The sequence below is a fragment of the Triticum dicoccoides genome, chromosome 4B (assembly GCF_002162155.2).
Source record: "Triticum dicoccoides isolate Atlit2015 ecotype Zavitan chromosome 4B, WEW_v2.0, whole genome shotgun sequence".
In the NCBI taxonomy this organism is placed as follows: domain Eukaryota; kingdom Viridiplantae; phylum Streptophyta; class Magnoliopsida; order Poales; family Poaceae; genus Triticum; species Triticum dicoccoides.
Genome location: NC_041387.1, coordinates 109,739,894 through 109,749,552, shown reverse-complemented (window position 1 = coordinate 109,749,552; position 9,659 = coordinate 109,739,894).

Below are 9,659 nucleotides of genomic sequence, written 5' to 3'. Positions count from 1 at the left end.
CACATACCAAGCATTTCAATAACATACACACAATATGCTCGATATGTGCAAATACAACATGGCATCACAACATGACTCTACGACTCAAGTATTTATTCAATAGGCTCCGAGGAGCGAGATATTACAAACATGGGTCTCATGACCCAACACTCAGAGCATACAAGTCAAAGCACAAGCGGAAGCTTAACATGTCTGAGTACAGACATCTACAAATGAAAAAGGCTGAGAAGCCTGACTATCTACCAGATCCTGCCGAGGGCACAAGATCGTAGCTGAGGTAACAAGCTAAACGTCGAAGTCCACGCGGAACTACTAGCGAGACCGAAGTCTCTCTGCAGAAACATAAAATAGGCAAACGTGAGTACAAATGTACCCAGCAAGACTTACATCAGAACTAACTACATATGCATCATTATCAACAAAGGGATGGTGGGGGTTTAACTGCAGCAAGCCAGCTTTGACTCGGTGGCTATCCTGAACTACGACTGCAAGTAACTCTTTTGAGGTGGCGCACACGAGTCCACATATTCACCATATCAATACACCACTATGGATCCGCTCCCGTCTCCCTACGAGAACGCCATCCATAGCACTCACACTTATCTTGCGTATTTTAGAGTATCCACTTTCACTTGTCTATGAACTGTACATGCAACCCAGAAGTCCTTTACTGCGGACACGGCTATTCGAATAGATAATGTTAACCCTGCAGGGGTGTACTTCTTCACACACGCTCTCGCCACTTACCGCCATGTACACCTCGTGTATCTCGGCAACCTTCAAGCGGAAGCCCAGCGAGGGTGTCGGCCACGACCTGACTAACCACACAAGTCTCTCGTCCAGGTTTATCGCCTATTCGGGTTCCATCCGCAAGGAGATCCGGCCGGGGTGTCGCTCACGGCCCCAAACAATGTGTGCAGGGTTCCCAAGCCCACCTCAACGGGTGGATCTACGCTTGGTACACCGTGCCACGGTGCCTAGTCTGTCCCAAGCCCACCTGTACCGGGTGCCACTTGGTAGACTACTAACACAACCTACAAACACCAGAAACTAGTTGCAACTCCTGGACAGAGATCATGTTGATTAATAAGTCGAGAGGGGTCGAGTTACCGGAACCCAATGTGTGGTAGTATCTGTTCATGGATCACAAACACATAACTCAGTTCCTGAGGACGGCTGCAATGAGACAACCCACCATGTACTCCTACATGGCCTCTCACCGCTACCTTTACCAAATCGTGTTCACACACTTAGCTCTCAACAGTAGGACATGTTCACACACCTCTGATTCATCCCCGATGAATCAGACCTGACACAACTCTAAGCAATAGCAGGCATGACAACAAGCATGAATGAGTAGGCACATCAGGGCTCAAACAACTCCTAGTCATGCTAGTGGGTTTCACCTATTTACTGTGGCAATGACAGGTCATGCAAAGGATAAAGGGGTTCAGCTACCGCAGCAAGTAACAAATGAATTGTTGTTGTCCTAATGCAGTAAAAGAGAGCAGGAGCGAGAGAGTGGGATTTTATCGGAATGAACAAGGAGGTTTTGCTTGCCTGGCACTTCTGAAGATAATATAGTTTCTTCATCGGTGCCATCGAACTCATCGTCGAACCCACGTCTATCAAGAGGGGACAAACACCGGCAAACAAGGAAGAACACAATCAATGCAATGCACAATATGATGCATGATCATGACATGGCAATATGCTGTAGTTTGAGCTAATGCAACTAGCAACCAGATTAAATGAAGTTGGTTTGAATCCAAGATTCAAATTCAAACTCCATATGTGGACATTAAAATGCCATTTATATGATTTGTGCTAATCAGCAGCTATAAGTTGTTCTAACATGCATGAAAATGGTACAGATGGATAGATTGGATTTTTCTGATCATTTTTCATATATAAATTATTTCATTTGGAGTTACGGTTGAATTACTATGAATTTTAGAAGTTTATACTAATTTCTGGAATTTCCTATAATAGAATAAATCCAGTAATTGATTTACTGCATCAGCAATGCGTCAGGGTGATCTCATAGTCAACGGAGACGTCTAGGTCAAACCTGACTGATGGGTCCCGCATGTCAGCATAATTAGATTAGCTAAATATTAATTAGAACTAAACCAGATTAGCTAACAGGGCTGGGCCCCACCTGTCATTGACTCAACAGAGTCAACCAGGGCCCACCCGTGGTCAAAGTCAAGTCGGCTGCATCGGCGTTTAGCCGCCGGCGAGCCCGACGCGGCAGCGGAAGTGATTTTGGCCGTTCGGGCCACCAAATGGGTCGCGGAAGGCATCTAAGTGGAGCTGGGGACAAACCGCAGCTCTTGGTGGTGTTTAGTTGGGTCGGGGTGGCCGGAATCGGCGTCGGCGACGACCTAGGCGGCCGTCGGAGTTCGGGTGGAGGCGAACTCGAGGCTAGGGTGTGCGGTGAGGTGCGGGGAGTGTATGGTTAGACCCTACGCGACGTGGTGAGTGCGATGGACATCGAGAGGTGGCCGGAGAATGGCCGGGAGCACGTCGGCGACGAGCTCCGCGGCGGTGCGTGCGGGTGATCTTCGTGCAGTTTCTACACAGCTCGGGGGCGAGAGAGGAAGGGAAGGGGAGGTAGCTAGGCTCACAGGGCACTCGTGGAGGCAACCGGCGGGGTCGGGGACGGACTAATGCGGCGACGGCGTTGAAGGGGATCTCCGGCGACGGCGGACTCGGGCGAAGTCGGTGCGGTGGACTCGGGCCACACGAGCACGCAGGGCTCGGCTAGCTCGACGAGAAGGATGGCGGCGGAGCTCCTAGACACGGCGAGACAGAGCACGGACGGCGGGGAGCGCGGCTACGGCGATGGGGCGGCGGCGGTGGCGTCGGCCATGGCTGGGGAGCGCGAGGGGGAGGAGCTGGGGAGTAGAGGAGATGTCCGAGGGGTTCGGGGGAGAGAGGGGGAGCGATCCACGTCGCCGCTCGGTGAGGGGAGCGGCGAGGCGGCGACCAGGTGCGTGGCACCCATGCGGTGCTCGCCGCCGAGCACCTGCCTGCCTGCCTGGCCGAGCCAAGCAGCTCGCTGGCGTGGCAGCTTGGCTGGGCCGGCAGGTGGGCCCGTTAGTAGGCGCCAGGTAAGGTTTTCTTCCTGTTTTTCTTCTTCTATTTTTCTGCAACTTTGTGGAGTTTTAAAAAATACTTAAACAGCTTCAAAATTCACCAAACTGGACCTGGACCTTAGTTGGAATATTTCCAACATGGAACATTTTAGTTTGGGAATATTTGGGCATTTGAAATATTTTATATAATTTAAATGCCCAAACTCAAATATTTATGATTTAATTCAAAGACCTTAGGATGACCTAGAAAATTGTGCACCACTTTTGGCAGAGGCTCTGAACCAAAGCAAAGGTGATGAGAATTTTAGAAGGGCATTTCAGGTTCATTGAAAATAATTTTAGTAAACCCTAGTTGGATTCAAAAAGGGGTTCTGGGGGTTCTGTCTTCCCCATTTCCAATTTCAAATGAAAGTTAAACATGATGCACACACTAATGCATGGACTAGCTAGGATGTGACAACTCACCCCCACTAAACAAGAATCTCGTCTCGAGATTCAAGCGTAGGGTAAGATGATGGGGGGACGCAAACTAACACAATCTTCACGATCCAAGGTGCACTTCATGAGAACATTGATTCGATCACCATCTTTGTCTCGACGTCTTGCTCTGAGATCTCCATCTAACATGACAACAAGAGGAAAGGGACAATTCCAGAAGAATCAATCTTCTCGAAGATCAATCAACTTAGGACCAACTCACAGAGTGAGTCATAGCAACATCTCTTGAGCTGAGACATGAAACACACATCTGGAGGGATGGAGTGGAACAGATGATGAGGTTCACTAGGTAGACAACAATTCCACACTTAAGAAGGTGGTAAACGATTGTCAACGTAGCGAGGAGTTGAGTTGCCATGATGCCACAGCGGAACATCCTAGAGGAGGGTGATACGTAGATATTTTCCCTTAAGTGGCAAAAAGAATTACCTTTGATTCAGAGATCATTGAAACTCTTTATACCAGCCTAAGGCAATTCACAATTGATCATTTGGAGGGGTTCGGTAGAATGGCATACCCGGATTAGAATGGATGATGTGGATTACCTTGTTGAAAACAACACAAGGGATGATTTTAGTAACTAGGGAGAAACCCAACAGTAGAGAGTGAGTCCATTGTTGAAAAGTTATAGCATAACCAAGGAAACTGGGAGCAATCCCAGTTAGTGCCGATGAAAATACCTAGCGCTTGAGCGTGCTCTCAAGAACTTGAGCATTTCCATATTCATCAAGGTTTTACCAACATCCATGACAGGGATCCCGACAACACAACGTACTACCATAATGAATAGTGATGGACAATGCAGATGCAAAGGAAGATAACATCCTCTCAGATTTCACCTTAGCGAGGCCAAGGGGACAAAATCTGGATAATCGACCGAGAGACATTTAGCACTCCGCTTCTAATGTTCTCCTTGATGTGCTAGCATACCCATTTATTGAAATGGTTTGATATCTAGACCATCAAGTAAAAGGTCGGACTTCGGGAGCACAAGAATCCATAAGGAACAATTGGAGAGTAATTCCTATGAAGTCCTCATGGGAAGGTGGCCAACTTCTTCAATCAAGATACTACAATAATAGATCTTCCGGCTAGGTGTGTCGACCACGACATCCACTTTACCGGGTTACAGAGAGACCATTATTATAGTTCTTGGGAAACGTTCCAACCATCATATCTGCCTGAGATTCAGATCTGGTTGGTGTCAGAATAATCCAGACTCATCAAGTCCAGAAAGAAAAATGAAAGTTTGCAACACAAATCGACGAGATGACGTTGCAAGATTCTCGGGAGATGAACTACGATAGCAAGCTCAGAAACATGAGCTAGTTCTGCTACATACATGTGAACACGTTATCCAAGACAAGCATGACCACATAGTAGTCTTACAATAAAACACCACCGAGTTCTGATTGGGAACCATCATCGAAGATAACAAAGTCGTGTGCATGACCTAGGATTAGCACATGAGACTCCCTTTTCTTGAACAAATCCATCAGTGGCTTGGTGTGCTAGGGAATTCATATGGAATGAAGATGATCAGTCTATCAGACCATAGAATACTTCGCACATGCATGACTGACTTGGGATGATTCCAGAGGAAGCAAAAACAAACTTTCTCGGATCCACGGCGACAACTTGCACCAAATGCACATGAATTTAGAGGAAGTCACTACTTTCATCCAAACATATGCTTCATGAACGAAACACGAAGAAATGCTTAAACAAGTTTCCAACACTAGGTCGATGTTCAACATGACTCATGGGGGAGACAAAATGCTGCTGATGGGCTCAACATCAACTCATCGGAATTTCCATATCACTAGACTTCCACCATCATGTGAACAAGGTGATAGCATTGGTCAGACCCAACGAGTATAACGGTGTATGCTCGAGGAACCAACCACGAGTAAGACAACATTACGAATATTGTTGGTTCTAACTTGATTTGACGATAGCCCACACTCAAATCAAGGTTTGGACAAGACAATAGATTCAACAACTGATCACGAGGATCAGTCGATGAAGATATCATCTTTCTTCAATACACACACACTCACACTCAAGGATATCCCTTAGTAATGAACTAAGTCAGACAAGCTTTCATCTTCCAACTCTCCAAGTTGTTGTTTAGCTTAACCAACTAGCTCGGGGGTATCCAACACAAAATATTGGAGAATGGGTGGTTTGGAAGAAAACCAACATGATCACGAACTCAACATAGCGGTCAGGTGAAACCTGGTAATACTTCCGAGAAGATATTCGGAAAATCACGAACCACCGATATGTTATTAAGCTCGAGAACAATCTTGCTTTTCAGGGCAAGACGATATGATCAAGGAGCAAGGGATTGTCACAATCCTAACTCCTTGGTTGATGAGTGCACCCGGAAATATGGACTAGGTAGCACGATCAATCTTAGGATGATGATTCAATAATCAGCACGCTAAGAATGAGAGTATTGTCCATTAGCTACCAAGCAACGAGTTGCTCGAAGTATTGATTTCGCATATCACAGTACACTTGTCGACATTCCGGTTACGATAACACGGGATCCGAGGAATGAATAATGATTGCAAGAAGTATTACTGCGTCAAGAATTCATAAGAGGTGGTGCAATTCTCATGACATTCTTGACATAAAGATGGTAACACTCCAAGGTAGAACAGAACAAAAGCTGGATTGGCATATTGATCTGTGGAATACAACTACTTTGACCCAATCCTAGATATGGACGAGGTACTGGAGTTAGTTTCTTCCAGTCATTTCAGAATAGAATGGCTTGACGGACCACAAGAATAATAGGCATCGATGAACGAATGCACACATACCCCTGACTATCAATTGATAGACGAGGGTCAGAAAACAATTAAGGAGGTACAACTCAAGGAACATATAACTTTTTGAGTTGTGGATGCATAGATTAGCATGTCGAACGAATTCAACATATTTCTCCGGGATAACCCATGCAGAGAGGTAGAATTGGCAGATTCACAATATAGAATCAAGAACTCATTAAGAACACTCTTGTTGTGATCTTTTGATCCACCAAACTTCTGCCATAAGTGGTTCATAGTATTTGGAAGAAGGAAATACCACAGACCTCGAGGACTATCACAAAGGTTACTACATTCCTAAAGGAACTAGCAAACACTATCAATATGAGGTAAGTAGAGTGAATCTTGGGTTCAAGAACCCAGAGATGAAATGCCTACTAACTAAATGGCATCACGGGATGCTTTCGAGAATATTGGCCAGAATCATCACACTGGGAACACAAAACATGGCTAGATTACTAGGTGATTAACTAAGACACCTAGGGTCATAATAATAGCTCCAACATATATGTCGAGGCAACATAGTACCTCAACTCACAGACTAGTGTGCTTATTCTGACCAAAAGGACATCGGGAACGGAGGAAGGATTTGCAAATGCATCAGATTATTTAGAAACCTGGGATGACTCGGACAGCATAACGGTTGTAAATGCTCAAAAATATTGGAGACATGCTACAAAAATGGTGGCATAACCACTCGATCATCATAATATCAAGGTTCCGAGATCAACTATGAACACACGGAGGTAGTAGAAACTGAGCAGAGGCTTAAATCCAACAATCTTACAAGTCTACAGAGTAGTAACACGTGATCCTAATAGAAAGAAGAGATAGCCTAGCTCCTTAACCCCGTAGGAAAGATAAGATGACTCAGATTAGAAGGGCATAAGGTATAAGGAGTAAAAAGAGCCTTATGTTCCATCCCACAATCAATTCCCTTATATAACTAAAGAATTTCTAGACTCAACTTCGACCAGTTTGGCTTGGTAATCCTACAGGTAGTCAAGCTCTGATACCAAAGCTGTCAAGACCCCGACTCAATGCCATATCGATCTAGCATGTAACACCTCATATCACTTTGCGGCCTCACGCACGGTATCCCCACGGGTGTCGCCTTACCTTTGCCCGGGATCGTTTGCGTCTTTTGGCACACGTATATGATAGTGTCGCTAGCATCCATATGATAAGGAGCCCAGGCTGACATGGCTAGTCGTAAACCCAAAGTGGCACAAACTTACAGGGACAGGCATCCATGACCCAACATCGAACATGTCGGTCATCAGCAAGTGAATCCAGGCTGTAGCACTGGGCTAGCAGGAGTCCGGTGAACCGGGCTGTAGCGAGCTAACAGGACTCCGGTATTCATCACGTGACATTTCCCCGAAGGGACAGACACAGGAACGAAGAAGGACACATGCCGGCCAGCCTAAGTGTTCCGGAGCAGTAGCAAGCTACCATGGCTCAGTGGAAACACTAGGAGACATTTCCCGGTAAGAGAGGCTACTAAGGATAAACAACTAGATAGTCAGATCCCACACATACCAAGCATTTCAATAACATACACACAATATGCTCGATATGTGCAAATACAACATGGCATCACAACATGACTCTACGACTCAAGTATTTATTCAATAGGCTCCGAGGAGCGAGATATTACAAACATGGGTCTCATGACCCAACACTCAGAGCATACAAGTCAAAGCACAAGCGGAAGCTTAACATGTCTGAGTACAGACATCTACAAATGAAAAAGGCTGAGAAGCCTGACTATCTACCAGATCCTGCCGAGGGCACAAGATCGTAGCTGAGGTAACAAGCTAAACGTCGAAGTCCACGCGGAACTACTAGCGAGACCGAAGTCTCTCTGCAAAAACATAAAATAGGCAAACATGAGTACAAATGTACCCAGCAAGACTTACATCAGAACTAACTACATATGCATCATTATCAACAAAGGGATGGTGGGGGTTTAACTGCAGCAAGCCAGCTTTGACTCGGTGGCTATCCTGAACTACGACTGCAAGTAACTCTTTTGAGGTGGCGCACACGAGTCCACATATTCACCATATCAATACACCACTATGGATCCGCTCCCGTCTCCCTACGAGAATGCCATCCATAGCACTCACGCTTATCTTGCGTATTTTAGAGTATCCACTTTCACTTGTCTATGAACTGTACAGGCAACCCAGAAGTCCTTTACCGCGGACACGGCTATTCGAATAGATAATGTTAACCCTGCAGGGGTGTACTTCTTCACACACGCTCTCGCCACTTACCGCCTTGTACACCTCGTGTATCTCGGCAACCTTCAAGCGGAAGCCCAGCGAGGGTGTCGGCCACGACCTGACTAACCACACAAGTCTCTCGTCCAGGTTTATCGCCTATTCGGGTTCCATCCGCAAGGAGATCCGGCCGGGGTGTCGCTCACGGCCCCAAACGATGTGTGCAGGGTTCCCAAGCCCACCTCGACGGGTGGATCTACGCTTGGTACACCATGCCACGGTGCCTAGTCTGTCCCAAGCCCACCTGTACCGGGTGCCACTTGGTAGACTACTAACACAACCTACAAACACCAGAAACTAGTTGCAACTCCTGGACAGAGATCATGTTGATTAATAAGTCGAGAGGGTTCGAGTTACCGGAACCCAATGTGTGGTAGTATCTGTTCATGGATCACAAACACATAACTCAGTTCCTGAGGACGGCTGCAATGAGACAACCCACCATGTACTCCTACATGGCCTCTCACCGCTACCTTTACCAAATCGTGTTCACACACTTAGCTCTCAACAGTAGGACATGTTCACACACCTCTGATTCATCCCCGATGAATCAGACCTGACACAACTCTAAGCAATAGCAGGCATGACAACAAGCATGAATGAGTAGGAACATCAGGGCTCAAACAACTCCTACTCATGCTAGTGAGTTTCACCTATTTACTGTGGCAATGACAGGTCATGCAAAGGATAAAGGGGTTCAGCTACCGCAGCAAGTAACAAATGAATTGTTGTTGTCCTAATGCAGTAAAAGAGAGCAGGAGCGAGAGAGTGGGATTTTATCGGAATGAACAAGGAGGTTTTGCTTGCCTGGCACTTCTGAAGATAATATAGTTTCTTCATCGGTGCCATCGAACTCATCGTCGAACCCACGTCTATCGAGAGGGGACAAACACCGGCAAACAAGGAAGAACACAATCAATGCAATGCACAATATG